General features: G+C 35.3%; 2 protein-coding genes across 3 annotated transcripts in view; one reads left to right on the top strand and one right to left on the bottom strand.

The window, feature by feature from the left end:
- LOC145277481 (uncharacterized) overlaps nucleotides 1-20,321 on the bottom strand; it is a 367,340-nt gene that overhangs the window by 332,964 nt on the left and 14,055 nt on the right. The window lies entirely within an intron of this gene.
- LOC145277478 (uncharacterized) overlaps nucleotides 16,941-20,321 on the top strand; it is an 83,014-nt gene continuing 79,633 nt past the window's right edge. For both annotated transcript variants that reach the window (XM_080128841.1, XM_080128840.1), the window contains exon 1: nucleotides 16,941-17,081. The gene's annotated coding sequence lies outside the window, so the exon portion shown is untranslated. The remainder of the gene's footprint in view (nucleotides 17,082-20,321) is intronic.

The following is a 20,321-nucleotide window of genomic DNA, read 5'->3' on the forward strand; positions in this document are numbered from 1 at the left end:
TATGTATATATGTGTATGTATATCTATAATATAAAGCTGAATGTGTGTGTGTGTGGTCACGAATAGGCTCCTATATGATTTACTATTTTAAAAAACTGATTACATATAATGATAGAAGATGTATCGAGACACAGGAATGGCTATGTTTGATCTGGCAGAACGGTGGTTCATTAAAATTGTGGGTTCTGTGTTCGCGCCTGGTCCACAAAGTATGGAAATAAAAAATTTAAAAATTAAAAAAAAAGTTTGCAAGTGTTTTTGATATAGATGTACATAAGAATACTTTGATAAGTATGTTTTAACTTAAATAGGGAAGGTATAATAAAATTGTGTGGTCTGCGTTTGCGCCTGGCCTCCATAGAATGGAAATAGGCACAAACTTTAATAAAGACTTTTCATATCTATCTGCGTAAGTATACTTTGATAATTATGTTTCAGTTTGAAGAAATATGGTATAATAAAATTATGGTATAATAAAATTATGGGGTGTTCGTTCGCACCTGACCTCTATAGAATGGAAATATGTCAAAAAGTTTAACAAGGGTTTTTTAATATAGATCCACAGAATATTGTGATAAGTGTTTCAGTGTGAACAGGTATGGTATAATAAATTATAGGGTTTATCTATTATATTTTTACTTTCATCATATTTTGCTTTGATTTTGATGCCCTCAAATTTAACCCAAATTTACAACCCTTCCTTTTCATAACCTATCATACTTTCATAAATCAGAGTCCATTTTCTGTAGGTTGTTTTTGAACCCAGTCAACGACGGGTACTTTTGCTAGTATGTATATATGTGTGTGTATATATGTATGTGCATATGTATATGCGTATGTATATGCGTATGTATATATGTATGTAAATATGTGTATATGTATATATGTATATATGTATGTGTATATATATGTATATATATATATGTATAAAGGGCAAATTAACTCTTTTTCTGGGTCAACGGACAACTAGCACCGTGTATATTTGTGTGTGTGTGTATATGTGTATTGGGGTGGAGAGGGCTCCCGTAAGCCGTGGTGAAGGCAACCTTTCTAGGAGAAGCAAATCTCTGATTTAAAAAACCATAAAGCGGAAGACCAGTACCCGCATTAAGCTGGTCTGCAGTTTAATTTGTTGCTGGCTATCTTGCTCTTGCTTGTTGCTGGATCTCAACATTTTGAACCGAGAGAGAGACTTAGCTGTCGTACAAAGCTAAGACTCTGTAACATCATATTTGTATAGATACTCCCTCAGACATTTGGGCTCATGGATTTTAAATGTCTGAGGGAGTGGCACTCGTCTGACAAGACGTTGCAATCATCATATGTATGTATATATATATGTGTATGTATATATGTATGTGTATATATATATGCATGTATATATGTATCTATATATATATTTGTATATCATTTGTTTATATAAATATATGTATATATGTATGTATATATATGTATATATATATGTGTACATATATGGATATATATGTATATATATATATATATATATATATATATATATATAAATGTATGCATATATATATGTATATGCATACATATATGTATATTATGGAGAGTAGATAATGCACAGGGGAGGTTCTGTCATGATTTTGCCATGATTTTAGCCGACCCGTGTGCCCGATACTACCGGTCAGTATACAAGCCTTCTAGACCTTTTTCTCTCAACTTCCCCTGAGCTATGTCCATGTTCTGTTCTATCCGACCACTCCGTTGTATTAGTTAAGATGAAAATGCAATAAGTCTTCAGGCGTACCTCTCCACCGTACTGTATACTATGACTGACTGTGATAGCTTCCGTACATTCATATCTGATTTACCTCTGAATTCCATGTTTAAAAAGGATGTGCCCTGTATATATCAGACCTGACCGAATGGTTAATTGTAGGCATAGACCGATTCATACCATCTAAAAAATTCCAACAAAAACCTAACAGCCAGCTATGGTTCTCCCCAGAATGTGCTGCTGCTATCGCACACAGAAATCACTTTTTCCATAGCTATTAACGTTTTAGATGCATTGAGACTAAAGCTGCTTTCAGGAACGCCAGCAACCACTGTAAAAGAGTAATAAAAATGCAAGGGGGCTACATGCTCAGTCCGTTAAATCCAAAGTAGCTGAGCAGTGGCTTGGTTTCCACCAGTTTTGGCAAATAACAAATAGGATCTTGAACAGGAGCGTGCGTTCTATCCCAACCATTATCAATGGACCAGAGGTCATCACGTCAGCATCAGACAATGTCAAACTATTTGCCAAGGACTTTGCAGCTAATTCTACCCTATGCGACGAAGGCCAATAACTCACCATATTTCTCCTATAACACACAACACGCAAGGTAACATAAAAATATGTGTACATGATGTCGCCAAGCCAATCAAGAACCTCAATTTCAGAAAAGCAACTGGTCCTGACGGCATTCCAATTATAGTGTCAAAAAAGCTTCAACCAGAACTTGCCCCCATACTTACAAAACTGTTTAAGTGTTGCCTTAAGGAGAAGTATTTTCCAACACCCTGAAAAACTTCATCAGTATGCCCAGTATTTAAGAATTCAGGTGATAAGTCATCTCCCTCTTAGTACAGACCAATAAGTCTCCTGTCATGAGTAAGTTGTTGGAATCCATATTAAATAGAGAAGTAGTTAACCATCTCAGCAGAAATAACTTTCTTAGTGACACACAATATGGTTTCCATTCTTCTAGATCTGCAGCAGATGTTCTAACGGTTATATCTCATAGGATTAGTGAATATCTCTACAAAGGATTCCTTTCTAAGGCAATTGCTCTTGACATATCAAAGGCCTTCGATAAGGTATGGCATAAAGGCCTACTTCACAAGATTTCCAGCTACGGTATAACTGGAAATGTTTTCTCAATCATTAAATCATTTCTCCCTTATAGGCTCATAACATAGTGGTTGATGGGCAGAAATCAGAAGCCCACAGTATTAATGCTGGAGTCATCAGGGGTCCATCCTGGGCCAACTCTCTCAATTTTTAGTCTACAGACTCGAAATTTGATATACAGAGTACTGAGATTTGGGAAAATCGATGTGATCGGTGTTTAGCCAGAAATTTGGCTGTTAAGGGGTCAAAGTTCAACGATTTGACCTTTGAGAACTCTACCAAACTCCTCCGACAATTTTGGGTCTACACACTTGAAATTTTAGATATAGGTTCCTTGGAGATGGATGTAACTTAATAACTTGATTTGAGCCCAAAACAATAAATGTTAAGGGGTCAAAAAAAGGGTCAAAGTTAAAAAAAATTGACCTCTGCGGTCTCTTCCAAATTACTCAGACAATTTCTGGTCTAAATATTTGAAATTTTACATAAAGGGTATTCAGAGATAGGGCAAGCTTTTTAATCGGTTTTGGTCGAAAAGTTTTAGTTATCAATATATAAATGTATTTATGTTTGCATGTCTGCCTAAAACTTTCGACAGAGGCGACGGATTTTCCAAGATCAGTATCGTTTTAAAGTTCGACATTTCATATGACAAATATTGAAAAATTGGCTAAAAACATTAATATCTTTCCATTCAACTAGGCACTTCTCTACAGGGGGGGGGGTCGCCAATATTTTTAAAGTTATCCTCTCATTTAGATTGTCTAGCTTTAATTTTAAAGAATATCGCTTCCGGTTTGGCGTTAATCGTAACAGCATAGACGTTAGGTTTTTACCCCATTCTTTTCCAGGTTCAAGCCTGCCTTCCTACTACCAAATTTTTTTTTTTGCTTTGTTTTTTGTTCAACAGCCACATCCAAACACCCGGGCAACGCCGGGCTGAAATGCTAGTATATCTATAAAGTGATATTGATATTGTCTGTGTATGTGTGTCTGTGTGTGTAAATTTCCCTACCGAACAACACCATCAATTTTCAATCTACAGATTCGAGATTAGACTTATGGTGTATTGAGATTTGAGAAAATCTTTTTAATCTGTTTTCGGCCAGAGATTTGGGTCAAAGTTCGACGATTTGACCTTTGAAAACTCCAACAAACTCCCCCGTCAATTTTGGGTCGAAACACTTGATATTTTAGATGTAGATTACTTGGACATGGATCAACATTTTAATTTGATTTGAGCCTAAAACAATAAAGATTAAAGGGTCAAAATTGGGGTCAAAGTTTTTAAAAATTTGACCTCTGCGGTCTCTGCCAAATTACTCAGTCAAATGTTTGTCTAAACATTTGAAATTTTACATAAAGGGGATTCAAACATGCAGCAAGTTTTTTAATCAGTTTTTCGGCAAAAAATATGGCTGCCAAGAAGTCAACATTAAAAAAGTTTATCTTTGCAGTCTCTACTAAACTCCTCCGCCAATTCTGGGTCTAAACACTTGAAATTTTAGATGTAGGTTACCTGGACATGAGTCAAACTTTTTAATATATATATATATACATATGTACATAAAGTTATACATAGTACATAGGGATCGAGCAAAGCCGGGATGAACTGCTAGTATACATATATATGTATATGTATATATACATATACATATATATGTATACTAGCAGTATATGTATATATACATATACATATATATGTATAAATATATATGTATATATGTATATACATATATATGTATAAATATATATGTATATATATATATATGTATGTAAAAAAATGTGAGATAGATGAAAGAACCTGGGAGAGTCTTGCTTTAGATCGTGGAGAGTAGAGAAGGACCTTGCGGGGAGGTGTGGGCAAGTTTGAGGCAGATCGAACCCAGTATGAGCGGCAGAAGTGTGATATCCGGAAAGGGAGGGTGAAAGGAACAGTGGATGGGGGGACGCCAAATTGGTTTGGAGTGTGAGGTGCGTGGAAGATTGTCTGAGCAGAGTTGGGCTGATAAGCCAACAGACTACTCATCAGCGTAGTGGGCCACAAACAGTCTTGCGTTGCCAGATCTTACCTGTGTCAACTGCAGGTGGACGTACAAAACAGCAGATGGATTGAAGCGGCATTTGATTATACATAGAAGTGACCATCAAGAATGTGCTGTTAGTGGCGCCTATGTCTGCACAATGTGTGCCAAAGAATGCCAGAGTTTGGCAAAGCTTAAAAGCCACCTTCGTGTGGCCCATCACTGATTTTTTTTCGTGTTTCTGCATATCCTTTTATTTTTGTGTGGCAATGTTCGAAAACAAATTTGCTGCCATCATATGTATACATATGTATGTATATATATGTATATATATATATATATGTACGTATGCATATATGTATATGCCTATATATTTATATGTATATTAAATATTAATATACATATATATGCATATTAATATATATGCATATGTATATATATTTTTATGTATATGTATATGTATTTATATGTATATATGTATATGTCTATATGTATGTATATATATATGCATACATATATATGTGTATATATATGTATACATATATATGTATACACATATATATGTATACATACATATATGTATACATATATATATGTATATATATTTATATGTATATATACATATATTTATATGTATACATATATATATATATATGTATGTCTATATATATATATGTATATATATATATATATATATATATATGTATATGTCTATAAATGTATATGTAAATAAATATCTGCTTCTATCCAATTGAGCACTATATACTAAAAACTTGGATTATTATTATGGAAAAGGTGAACTTCAATTTGTCCCTCAAGAACATATCCGCGACAAGCAACAAAAACTAACATGTGTAACTAAGTAGATAAATCGGTAATAAAAAAATAAAACATATATGTAAATATATATGTATATATATATATATGAATACATATACATCTATATTTAAAAAAACATATATACATATGTATACTTGATTACTACAATTATTACAATATTTACTTGATTCCTCCAGCCTTGACAGACGTCTTTTAAATATTCTCTCCAGTGCTTTTTCTTTTAATGATTTGGAATTCATTCCATTTGCGATTTTTTCCAAGGAACTCTGCCTTTTGGATCATTTTGGACCATTTGGAACTTACCCATTGGATTGGAAATGTTTAATCCGTTTTGGATTTTATCATTCTTGGATTTTTACCCTTCACCAGACTATCCATTCATGTGAAATCTTTTTATCATTTTTCTTTTACCTCCTGTTCCCCTTACCTCACCTTTTTTTTAACCAAGTAAGACCTGTGACTTACTTGTAGTTTCATTAAATACTTTTACATGCAAAATCCGATCCCGCATTTTGCTAATTCCTGCCCTCTGATGAGAAGGAGAGTATTTCTTCGAAACTCCGCGGATTAAGGACTATCCACTTATCTTGTGCTTCCTTTTCAAAATTAAATATGTTTTTAACTCTTTTTCAAGATGTCTTTTAACATGTTTTATTAATCATTTATTCATATATATATATATATATATATATATATATATATATATATATATATATGTATATATATATATATAACCTTCGCATGCTGGCCGACTGGAAGTCATGATCACTAAACATCTGTACATTTCTACCCATTAGGCATGCAATAGTTTATTCTTATCCAGGTAGTCTGTACTTAGATTTACAACTATCTATATTACATAGCAATAGCTTTGCAATGTTTAATACAAATACTGAACTGATACTCTATAATGCAAAATAGAACTTCCTTATTTTTTAAACGAAAGCTGAAGATATCCGCATTAGAAATGGAAACATACCTAATACCTACAATCTCCATATATTCGCATCTACTGGAAATCTGCCCATATATCTATTTACTGTACTATACATACTGTATACGACATAGCATATTATTTACTTCCATTACTCTAATGTACTTCATATCAAAAATGATGTTACTTGTATCTATTGAATATACAACTTAACCCTCCTGCCATCTAAAATATCCAGAGCTTGTACAATTTCTTTCTAGTTAATCCGTAATATCATGCCATTCTGCAACACATTATCCTATTCCTAAGCCAACATAAAAATAAGAAAAGTAAATTTTTTTTCTCATCTAAAGGGAAAAAACAAAGCATATTAACTCCTTCTGTTTGCAAATATAGCTGCTTCCACTGCATGAACTCTTACTCACTCCCTTCTCCATTAACAAACGATGAATTAGCAATGTCCTGTAATCACTTTGAGGAGTATAATTTTTCAGTAGATATATAACTTTTATAAACTAACCCAGTAACATGAACCACCAACGCGGGGTCGCAGAAATACCTGGATTAGGACCCGGGCGCCGGGAAAACCCTCTCGGTGCTGATGGACCCGTTGATCTTCCCAGGTCATCCGTCTAGGAGAAGGAAAACTCTGAAGCTAAACCTAAGAGGAGGAAGGCCTCTCCAGTCTTGGATGACAACCTTCTTAGAGCTGGTGACTCAAACAAATTACTGGTCTGCAAACCTAAACTGCTTAAGGAGTAGATAGGCACTGTCTATCACCTGGCTTCCATACTCCTTCTTTGCCTATTAGCCAAGGATAAGGTGGAATCACAGGGAGTCGACACACCTACAGTGGTCGATCTTGTTTCTTGACAAGGGCAATGAACGCCATTTTCCCCACTCCCGACACATCCCATCCTTAAACTGGGCACGTGGGAGGGCTTGAATGCCATAATGCCAGTACAAGTAAATTGGGTTTACCATCGTCTGATAGATTGAGAGTACCGGCTAGACAGTTCCTAGCTGCTGTTCCCGACTGGTAGTACAGGAACCCTAACTCTTTGGTAACGCTTAGAGTGGCTGCTCCATCAACAGTTGTATAATATCAGGTTGTTTGTAGTGCCATGTCGTGCATGGAAAGGGACCCTGCACTCATCCCCGGTGGGCTATCCCGAGGCCACAATCCTAGTAGATGGAAGGATAACTGATGGTCTGCTTGTGTTGCATAGCTGGTATTCTGCATAACCACTTGTTCAGCACTGCTTATCTAAACTGAAACTCTTAAAAAAAATATGATGACAGTACAATAAAAAATTACGCTAAAATTAGGCCCAAACTCAAACAAAACCAACCTGCCTTTTCCCTTTTGGCTTGCATTTACGAACATCCGTGGGCTTAGAACTAATTTAAATGATGTTGAAGCATTTCTCCTAACAAATACCCCGGATATATTAGCACTAAGTGAGACTAACCTACACTCCTCTATCCCCTTTAACTATTTAACATGCCTGGATACTTCCCACTCTGCCATAAGGACTCTGACAGACATATGCACGGGCTTGGAGTATATATTCAGACTACAGAAACTAAACTAGAATCGGACGATCAAGCCTTTATGTGTTTTAGACTTAACATGCAATATAACATTAGCTACTTCTATTTTCTCTATCATTCTCCCTCGACCCAGGACTGTACCATAATAAACAAAGTCTCTGACAGCATAGATACAGCACTTTCCCTCGACACTAGCGCACAAGTGCATGTATTTGGTGACTTCAATGTCCACCACAACAACTGGCTTGGATTTTCTACTCACACAGACGCAGCTGGTAACACAACACATAACTTCTCTATATCTCATTCCCTATCACAGATGGTTACGTTTCCAACCCGTTTCCCAGACCAGCATGAACAACATGCATCACTTCTAGATCTGTTTCTGACCACAGTCCCGATGACTGTGTAACTAATGCCCACAGCCCACTTGGGAACGCCGATCACTCAGTGGTAATGGTTGAAATAACCCTAAACTTTAGACCCACAACTGAAGAGTCACTGCTCAAAACAACAAGATATTATAAAAAGGCTGACTGGGAAGCCATCAGGGATCTCGTCAGGGACGCCCCATGGCAAAATATCTTTTCACTTTCTGCTGAACATTGCGCAAATGAGACCACTGAATGGTTCAAAACAACAATTGAAGCACATGTTCCTACGCACAAATTTAATAGCAAGCCCCACTCTCCCCAATGGTTTACTTCTACTTGTGCAGCTGCAATAGCGCAAAGGCAGCATGCATACCACAAATTTAACTGACATAAGTCCAGTTCAAACAGGCAGAATTATATAGAAGCCAGAAGTAACTGTAAGAAAGAAATAGCGACAGCTAAGAGAGAATTTACTGAAACCACCCAAAAACGCATCGAAGCACAAAAACTAGGAAAATCTACAATAGTGTAATAAATAATGGGCAATCAACAATTCCCCCACTAACCAACAATCACGAGGTTGTTTGCTCAGCAACCAACAAGGCTAATATGCTTGCCAGTCGGTTTGCCTCAAACTCAACACTGGACCCTTCTAACCATCCCTCTGCCCGACTTTCCTTTGCGGACAGACGCCACGTTAGACGATCTAAAAATCACCCCTTCTCAGGTGTATGCTATCATAAAAAATCTTGACACTTCAAAAGCATGTGGACCCGATCTCATCCCAGCTCTTAAAAAAAGTGCTCAGCTGAAGTAGCTCCAGTTCTCTCCAAACTCTACAACAAATGCCTTAATGAATCTTGCTTTCCGGGCTGTTGGAAAACTGCTTTTGTGATACCAGTATTCAAGAACTCTGGCGAAAGAACTGACCCATCAAATTATCACCCCATTAGCCTCCTCCCACTTTTTGCCAAAATATTAGAGACCATAATTAATCATGCTCTAGTCCGTCACCTTACAGATGCTAAACTTCTGACTGACAAACAATATGGATTTAGACAAGCCCATTCCACAGCACACATCCTCACTGTAATCTCTGAACATATATACCATTCACTGGACAAAGTGGGGGAGGGCAGAGCGGTAGCTCTAGATATATCTAAGGCTTTTGACAGGGTATGGCATGAAGGACTTCTCAGGAAAATCAGATCATACGGTATCACTGGAAGAATACATAACATATTTAAATCCTTCTTAGATAAGAGAAAAATCCAGGTTGTCCTCGATAGTCGTACATCTAAACAATACAATATAAATGCGGGAGTGCCTCAGGGGTCTATCCTTGGACCTCTGTTATTTCTAATATTCATAAATGACCTCCCTGAGAAAATTGTTTGTGAGATAGGTATATATACTGACGACACCACACTCTATAACAGACACGACAGGAAAACAAATGAACACATATCTAAAGAAATGGCAGAAGCACTAGAGGATGACCTCCGATCTGTAGTGAAATGGGGACATAAATGAATGGTCACATTCAATGCTGCCAAGACTAAACTCGTTTCCTTCAGTAATTACAAGAAACCTTCTCTACCACCAATAGCAATGGCCAATGACTCTTTATCTGAAAGTACATCTTTTAAACTCCTCGACCTAATGCTCACAGGAAACATGAGTTGGAACAATTACATTGAGAGTATCGCCAGGACTGTTGCGAAGAAGGTAGGTTCTCTCTACCATGCTAGAAAGATACTAATGCCCAAAAGTATCCTATATCTCTATAAGGCCACCATTCGCCCAAGTATGGAGTATTGTTGTCATATTTGGACTGGTGCGTCTCTCGCTCCTAGATAAGGTTCAAAAGAGAGTCGTTAATCTGATAGGTCCTGAACTGTCATCTAAACTTCAGCCACTGTTCCATCGACAAAACGTTCCATCCCTCTGCCTGTTCTACAAGTATTTTAACGGTGAATGCTCTGACGAACTGCAACACTTGTGCTCCCTTGACGTAAATACCCCCGACAAACCCGACAAGCAGCTAATAGTAGAGATCAGTAGACTTTGGAATTCCTTTCCAGGTCCCTGCTTCCCCAACTGTACTGACATGCAGAAGTTCAAGTGTAACATGAACCGGCATCTTACTGCCCAACTCCCTACACAGTACCCCTGATGCTCATGTCCCTGATAGCAGCCCCTACAACAAAGTGGCAATGTGCCTTGTTTGGGGTGAAAATGTAATAAAAATATATATATCTATAAAATAAAGCTGAATGTGTGTGTGTGTGTGTGTGTGTGTGTGTGTGTGTGTGTGTGGTCATGAATAGGCTCCTATATGGTTGACTATTTTAAAAAACTGATTACATATAATGATAGAAGATGTATCGAGACACAGAAATGGGTATGTTTGATCTGGCAGAATGGTGGTTCATTAAAATTGTGGGGTCTGCGTTCATGCCTGGTCCACAAACTATGGAAATAAAAAATTTAAAAATCATTAAAAATACGTTTACAAGTGTTTTTGATAAGAATACTTTGATAAGTATGTTTTAACTTAAATAGGGACAGTATAATAAAATTGTGGAGTCTGCGTTCGCGCCTGGCCTCCATAGAATGGAAACAGGCACAAACTTTAATAAAGACTTTTCATATCTATCTGCGTAAATATAGATTTACAAGCCTTCCTTTTCATAACCTATCATACTTTCATAAATCAGAGTCCATTTTCTGTAGGCTGTTTTTGAACCCAGTCAACGATGGGTACTTTTGCTAGTATATATATATATATATATATATATATATATAGGGTGAGCCAAAAAAACAGGTCCCGACTCTAATTAGACCCCGTTTCTTAGTGTTTTGTCCAAATGAAATGAAACTAGTTTATTATATTCAAAACATCGCATTAAAACACTAGGGTCTTTTGCCTTTTTTTCTCCGTTCTACAACATATGTTCTAGCTGGCCTCCATTTAGCTTTTGTTTATTTGGGGGGGTCACCCTGTATATATATATATATATATACTAGCAAAAGTACCCGTCGTTGACTGGGTTCAAAAATAGCCTACAGAAAATGGACTCTGATTTATGAAAGTATGATAGGTTATGAAAAGGAAGGGTTGTAAAGAGATAGGTTCAAATTTGGGGGTATCAAAACCAAAGCAAAATATGATGAAAGTAAAAATAAAATAGATAAACCCCATAATTTATTATACCGTACCTGTTTACACTGAAACACTTATCATAATATTCTGTGGATCTATATTAAAAAACCTTGTTAAACTTTGTGACATATTTCCATTCTATGGAGGTCAGGCGCGAACGAACACCCCATAATTTTATTATACCATATTTCTTCAAACTGAAACATAATTATCAAAGTATACTTACGCAAATAGATATGAGAAGTTTTATTAAAGTTTGTGCCTATTTCCATTCTATGGAGGCTAGGCATGAACACAGACCCCACAATTTTATTATACCATCCCTATTTAAGTTAAAACATACTTATCAAATTATTATTATTTACATCTATATCAAAAACACTTGTAAACATTTTTTTTAATTTTTAAATTTTTTATTTCTATACTTGTGGACCAGGCGCATACGCAAACCCCATAATTTTAATGAATCATCATTATGCCAGATCAAACATACCCATTCCTGTGTCTCGATACATCTTCTATCATTATATGTGATCAGTTTTCTATAATAGTCGACCATATAGGAGCCTATTCGTGACCAGACATACACACACAGACGTTCAGCTTTATATTATAGATTTCTGTGGAAATATTCTTTATTCACTTATATTTCATTTTTATATATATTCCAATCCTTATTTAAGAAGCTCAATGTAATTACAGAGCATATAATGAATTAATGACAAAAGTCTATATTCCAAATTTCATGATGTTGACCATCTTACAATTTATTCCTTTAATTCAGTTGACTCTTACAATTCTTGACAGTATCTGTTTTGTAGCACAAATCAATCACTTAATTATTATATCAATTAGTGAATCTATTTTGCACTTAACTCATCAAAATAAATAGTAACAATCGTTCCGTCAAAAGGAAATAAAATGCGTTTGGACATGATTAAAATATCCGAAAATTTAAAGAGAAGCTGCAAATACCTTATAGTTTTCTTTCACTGATTGGAATAATAATTAAGTGATTCATTTCGTGCTACGAAACAGATACTGTCAATAATTGTAAATGTCAACTGAATTAAAGGAATAAATTGTAAGACGCTCAACATTATGAAATTTGGAATATAGACTTTTGTCATTCATTCATTATTTATATGATTTATATTAATATTTGCAATCAGTGTTGCCAACCCCACATACTTTCATCTGTGTCCGCAAACATGCTATGTGACATACAAATATCTGTTTTTTTTTTTTTACACAGTGATCACCACTTATCAAGGCCCGGAGCCACTCAGGGATAAGGGTTATTGCAAGTACATTACGTTAGTGTGGAGATTTGATGAAGTGTTTACTTAAGGGGGCGGTTCATTAGGAATTTGTTAACATTGGACTTGAAGACATCCAAGTTGTAGTCCGGTGGGAAGCAGGCAGTCGGAACAGAAAGAAGCTTTGTTCATGGAATCCGCGTTTTGATTTAGGCACAGATATAGAGTGGGGGAAATTTTTCACAGTGGATTCAGCTAGACGGGTGTTTTTCGTGAAAGATTGGCGAGGGGGGACCAGAGATTGGAGTTCAGACGAGCACCTGCCATGGAAATTGCCATGATATTGCCAAGTTAATCAAACTGGCCCTGACGGCATTCTCATTATAGTGCTAAAATAGCTTCAACCAGAACTAGCTCCCACACTTACAAAACTGTTTAAGTGTTGTCTTAAGGAGAATTGCTTCCCAACATCCTGGAAAACCTCATCAGTATGTGCTGTATTAAAAATTCAGATGATCAGTCATCTCCCTCTCAATGCAGACCTATCAGTCTCCTATACATCATGAGTAATTTGCTAGAATCTGTGTTAAATAGAGATATAGTCAACCACCTCAGCAAAAATGACCTTCTTAGTGACATGCAATATGGTTTCTGTTCTGTGCTAGATCTACAGTAAATGTGCTAACAGTTATATCTCATAGGATTAGCGAATCTTTTGATGGAGGTTTCCTTTCTAGAGCAATTGCTCTTGACATTTCAAAGGCCTTTGATAGGATATGGCATAAAGGGCTACTTCACAAAATCTCCAGCTTCGATATAGCTCGAAATGTCTTTTCTATTATTAAATCATTTCTCTCTGATAGGTTCATAAGAGAAGTGGTTGTTGGGCAGAAATTAGAAGCTCACAGTATTAATGCTGGAGTCTCTCAGGGGTCCATCTTGGGCCCAACTCTCTTCCTGATCTACATCAATGATCTCCCAAATCCCATCCTAAGATCATTCATAAACATTTATGCTGACGACACAACCATCTATGGCAACACTTCAAAGGCTGTAAATGACCAAGTTCTCTCTGATTCTCTCTCTTCTGATGCATGGTGCAATGAGGAAAGAGGTGGCTGGTTAATTTTAATGCATCTAAAACCAAGCTGCTATCTTTATATCATCAATACTCTAATCCCCGTCTGGCATCAATTGAAATGAATGGCTCTCGTTTTGGGGATGCTGCATGTTTTGACAAGCTTCTGAGTCTGACATTTATTCCTGATTTGAGATGGAATAAGTACATCAAATCCATTGCCAAGGCTGCTGTAAAAATGGTCGGATCATTCTACCGTTTCAGTAGATATCTCACTGCTGTTGCAAATCTCTACCTGTATAAAAGCCAAGTACATACATTTGGACAGTAGCTGCTAGAAGCAGCTTATCCTGCCTTGACGGAGTTCAAAATAGACTTTGTAGCCTAGTGGGATGCTCTTTTCTCTTCCCTGCAACCTTTTTCCCCCCAGAAGAGACGTTGCGAGCCTATCTATGCTTTATCGTTATTTTCATGGCAAGTGCTCATCTGAGCTCCAATCTATCAATCTATGGTCCTTCGTTGCCTGATTTTCACAAAAAAAAACACTTGTCTAGTTGATACCACTATCTATAATTTCTCTCACTCTTTATCCGTGCCTAAACCTAAATGTAGATTCCATGAACAAAACTTCTTTCTTAGAACTGCATGCCTATGGAACTCGGTTCCGCTTTCCAACTTACTACAATATGGTTGTCTTCAAGTCATTCTTTATTCAAAAGCAACTTTATTCATCTTCGTTAGTAGCATGTACAAGAGAGAAACGGGTTAGTAGGAGAGTTCAGTGTTCATGCGCACTTGTATTTATAGTATTTGTGAAAAGGATTCTTGATGTGGAGATGAAGATTAGATATAGGTCAGGCCTGTTGAAAATGAGAGACAAGTGTTCAATGTGTTTACGTTGAAACGTAGGCTCGTGAGTCCGATAGTAGAGATGAGACAAAGAGTTAGTGTCTCATGGTAGGAAAGAGTACATGTGTGAAGTACACGTGGAAGCAAGTCGGCTTGTTGTATTCACGTTAGGCCTGGGGGCCAAAAGCCCAGGCGAATGTCTGCTGCCATCAAAAGCATGGGAGAAAGACAATAAGATAGAGAGCATTCTCGGGTTTACCTTTTATACACTCGGTCACATGATTGAAAGCTGGCTTTTGATTGGACAAGCCAGAGGGAAAATAGATTTCAAATCTCTTCCTACTACTGTGCTTGTTGCAAGTTTGTCTGTTTACTATAGTCTGATCAATTTCTATGGAAGAGCATTGGTGCTACAATTTTTGCTATCGAATTTTCATATTTACATTAATATTTTATTGATTTAGAAAATTAATAATTTAATATTTATGCATTTATCATGTAATTTTTCACATATTATGAAAAACAACTAGTCCGTGTTGATGATTTGAAGATATAAGAAGAAAGGCCGCAAAGAAATAAAAATTTATACATTAAACGCGAAACTTATACGACTTTATGCAGAAATTTATGAATAAATATAATTTACAAAATGGATAAAAACAACATAAGACTTTCCTTTTGTAAAATAAATAGATTTTTATTAATTAACAACACAGATTAGAAAATTAATTTTAATGTCTTTTGTTGACACTTGTGTATCTGAATATAATGTTGCTTACAGACCTCCATACTTTTTTGGAAAAAAAGGCGCAAAATTGATTATCAAATCCAAACAAATTTTTTTAGACGATTTTGCTTTTGCAATTTTTATTATCTCAAAAGTCATATATTTTATTATATGAATGTATTTTTTTATTACTGGAAACCTCTTAGGAAAAAAAAAAAAAATCTTTGTTTAAACTTCATATGGCGTAATATTTGAATTTAATATCATTTAAAACTTCTTAGAAATAATTATTTTTTAGAATTCTGTTTTTTTCTGTTGTAGTTCAAATAATTATATTACCGAAAAAAAAAAATTATCAAGAAAAAGTGTTTTTTTTTTTTTTAACATATTGATTTTACATATTGATTTTATGTCCAATTTTAATTACAACTTTAAAGTAAGTGAAATAAATAACCGGATTTTATATATATATATATATATATATATATATATATATATATATATATATATATATATATATATATATATATATATATAAAACTACTTTTTAATCATTTGATCTTTTCAGCTTTAAAAAATGGTGAAATTTTCATCGACCTACATTTATTTTTATTTTTTTTAGTTTTCTTAACATGAAATATGGGTGGTAGAAAACCTAAAAATAAAATTCCTCTAATATATTTAACAAAACCTACTTTTATTATGTAACTTTATTTAATAATGAATACATATCGAAAATTTCAGGGAGATATGCCTATTATTTGATTTTTGCTAGATTTTTAAAACATGGGTATGTCTACGGCTTCAAAAACCTCACTACATAGAAACGTTGTTTTTAAAGCGTCGATAATGTAAACACGATTTTTGGCTAGTATTTTCATTTTCGTATGCTGTAAAAAAATTAGAAATATATTAGCAGTTTACTTGAAGCTTCTTTTAAATGTTAAAGAGGTTAGGATGATAATATTAAATTAAATTACAGTTACATCTGTGGTGACTGGTGAGTGGTGCGGGTGCGGACTGCGGCGGCGCTCTTTGGAGGTACCAACAAAGCACGATTTGTTTTCTTCTTTAAACGTTGAATTACTCAATGTAACACAGTTGAAGCACAGTTTCTGAATTGAAGATGTCAGATAACTGTCATTTAATTTGTAAGTTAATTAAATGTAAAAAAAAAAAAAAAAAAAAAAAAAAAGAAAATGCCTTTGTCGGGCTCGAACATTCGCCGGCTTTGTTCGTGGCAGTGAGGGGGGGAATCTAGTGGTCACGTGACGCGCACAGCCCGTTGCATTGAGAAGAACAAAAGTGGTCGCCATTTTTAAGCCGCAACTAGAAAGCAATACGGAGCTTTCTAAAATAACCCACTGAACCATCATCAGCTGAAAAAAATCATCTAATTCGAAACATCACCTAAAGGTAAGATACTAGAATAAATTTGCATTTTTTTATTGCTTGTCTTTTTTTCCGTTGCCTCTTCCACCTTTTTTCCTCCGCAATTGCGACGAGTATTCCTTTCTCGCTTCGGAGAGAGGCTAGCTTTCGCCATTTTGAAAGCTGAGTTGGTTTTTCCTTTTTGTCATAAACGGGCCGTTTCGGATTCGCGTTTTTATTCGTTTTTTTCTCGCCGAATTCGACAAAGTAGCCAAAATAATCTCATCTCGATAAAAGCTGGTTTGATTCTGTGAATTTGAAATTGCCAGCAATGGAATAATAGTTAGATTTTAGTTTGTTCTTCTTCTCTGACGCGGATCTTATTTTTTGTTTGCTGATGTCGTAGCTTTACTTGACTCGCCATTTTTTTTTTTTTTTTTTAAAGCTGCAGAACATGAACGACGTGTCCCATCTCTTCGCCTTTTCCGTTAATTTAACCTTCATTTTTGGATTAGATTTACACATTTTTCTTATTTTCTTTGCGTGGATATCAAAGTTTTTTCCAAAACACCCAAGGATTTTCAATTGTTCTGATGATTTCATTTCAGGTTAATTACATGTTTAAATGAAAATGTCATTTATTTATTTTTTAATATTCCACTAAAAAACAATTCCAATTATTTTTTTTACTTAATATAATTTTTATATGTACTTAATTTAATTAAAAGAATTTAGATCGTTTTCTAAAGTTTTATTATTTTATATACTCTTTTTGGTACTCATGCAGAGAGTGATCCGTGCTGAAATAATAACGTTATTATTTAAAAAGCCATTCTTAACATGGGGAAGGTGTTTTGTACCTATTCTGTACTTTAACCTTTCAATTGAATAAAAAAAAACAACAATAAAAAAAACTTTAATTAAACGCGGAAATACGATTTTAAAAAATAGCGCAGATCACTCTCTGCATTGCACCTTTTTTATTTATTTATTTTAACTTTTTTTTTCGAGTTTTAATTGTATTCATAATGGTCTTGCTCTTTTTTTTCTAATTGTTTATAACCATGTAATATAGGTTTTAAATTGTAAATTTTAGCATTGTTTAAATTTTGTGTGTAATACAGTGTATTACTAATACACACACACTCACTGTTCAATTACGTTCGATGATTTTTTTTTGTTTTGTTTACATGGTAGTCACCACTTATGAAGGCCCGGAAGCCACACGGGGATAAGGGTTAATCAATGGGATAATATCGCGGTAATCGCTAGTTATGGAGATCTGATAAAAGTGTCTTAAGGGGGCGGTTCATCAGGAATTTGTTTATGTTGGACTTGAAGACATCCAACTTGTCAGGTGGGAAACAGGCAAACGGAAGAGAGTTCCAGTTCCACACGCGTGCAATTCTAAGAAAGATGCTTTGCTCATGGAATCTACGTTTTGATTTAGGCACAGATAAAGAATGGGGAAAATTATTGGCACTCGTTTCAGCTAGACTGTCGTTTTTTGTGAAAGATTGGCGAGAGGGGATCAGATATAAGTAATTAGTATCCAGAGTGCCACTTTTTTGGGAAGCTGGATTTTCGCACATTAAAAAAACTGACCTCGTGTCTGCCTCTCCCTCGTGGGGAGGCAAGTAAATAAGAAGTATTAGTATGTCTTTGCGAGTCAATTTTAGATTAAATTATATAAAATATACTTCTTTAGAAAAGGCATATAGGTACGTACCTATATGTCTTGTCTAAATTAGTATAATTTCCAAAAACTACGAAACCTGATCCCGTAGAAAAATAATTACAAGTAAAAATAAAACTTAACGATTTATGTTTTTAATGGTAAAGAGTATTGAGGGGAGGTAACTGCAAGCGATCATTTTTGACAAAATACTTGTAATGCCGCCATTTTTAAACACTAAATATCAGAACCTAATTGATTTTTTTTTTTTAAATACATCCAGTACTCGGTGTCAGATGTCGACATTAGAAATAAGTGATAAGTCTGAATAATTAGACTCCCTAGCTTTCGAAGCTTATAGCTACTTGAAAAATGTAATTTAAACCCTATTTTTTTTTTTTCAATAAAAGGAGCAAAGACAAAATTTTAAAATAAAAGATTTAATAGAAAATATGCAATATTTATTGGTACTCATGCACTTATTGATCCGTGCTGAAATAATAATGTTATTATTTAAAAAGCCCTTCTTAACATGGGGAAGGGAGGGTGTTTTGTACCTATTCTGTACTTTAACCCTATAATTGAATAAAAAAAAACATGAAACTTTAATCAAACTTGGAAATATGATTTAAAAAATAGCACGGATCAGTAAGTGCATTAGCACCTATTTTTTTTAAATCGGTTTTCTTTAAAAAAGATTTAAAGAAATTCAACGAATTTTAACTTACTCCAATTATAATATGGCAACACATCAAAGGCCGTAAATGGCAAAGTTCTCACTGATTCTCTCTCCTCTAATCTTGAGCGCATGGTACAATGGGGGAAGAGGTGGCTGGTTACTTTTAATGCATCTAAAACCAAGCTCCTATCTTTACATCATCAACGCTCTGATCCCCATCTGGCATCAATTGAAATGGATGGCTCTCGTCTTGGGGAGGCTCCATGTTTTGACAAGCTTCTGGGTTTGACCTTTACTCATGATCTGAAATGGAACATGTACATCAAATCTGTTGCCAAGGTTGCTGGAAAAATGGTAGGATCCTTCTACCGCTTCAGTAAATATCTCACTTCTGTTGCAATTCTCTATCTATATAAAAGCCAAGTACGTCCAAGGATGGAGTACTGCTGCCATATCTGGGCAGGAGCTGCTAAAAACAGCCTCTCCGGCCTTGACAGTACAAAATAGACTTCGTAGTCTAGTGGGTGATGCCCTTTTCTCTTCCTTGCAACCTCTCTCCCACAGAAGAGACGTTGCGAAGGGACCATTCGTTTTATCATTATTTCCATAGCAAGTGCTCGCCAGAGCTCCAATCTCTGGTTCCCCCTTGCCAATCTTTCACAAAAAACACCCGTCTAGCTGAAACCATTGTCAGTAATTTTCCCCATTCTTTATCTGTGCCTAAATCAAAACATAGATTTCATGAACAAAGGATCTTTCTTAGAAGTGCACGCGCGCCTGTGGAACTCTGTTCTTGTTTCCTACTTGACTACAACTTGGATGTTTTCAAGTCCAACATAAACAAATTCCTGATGAACCGCCCCCTTAAGTAAGACACTTTATCAGATCTCCATTACTAGCGATTACTGCAATATTATCCCATTGATTACTG

Source organism: Euprymna scolopes, chromosome 6 (genome assembly GCF_053919585.1).
Source record: "Euprymna scolopes isolate OS-2025 chromosome 6, ASM5391958v1, whole genome shotgun sequence".
Taxonomy (NCBI): domain Eukaryota; kingdom Metazoa; phylum Mollusca; class Cephalopoda; order Sepiida; family Sepiolidae; genus Euprymna; species Euprymna scolopes.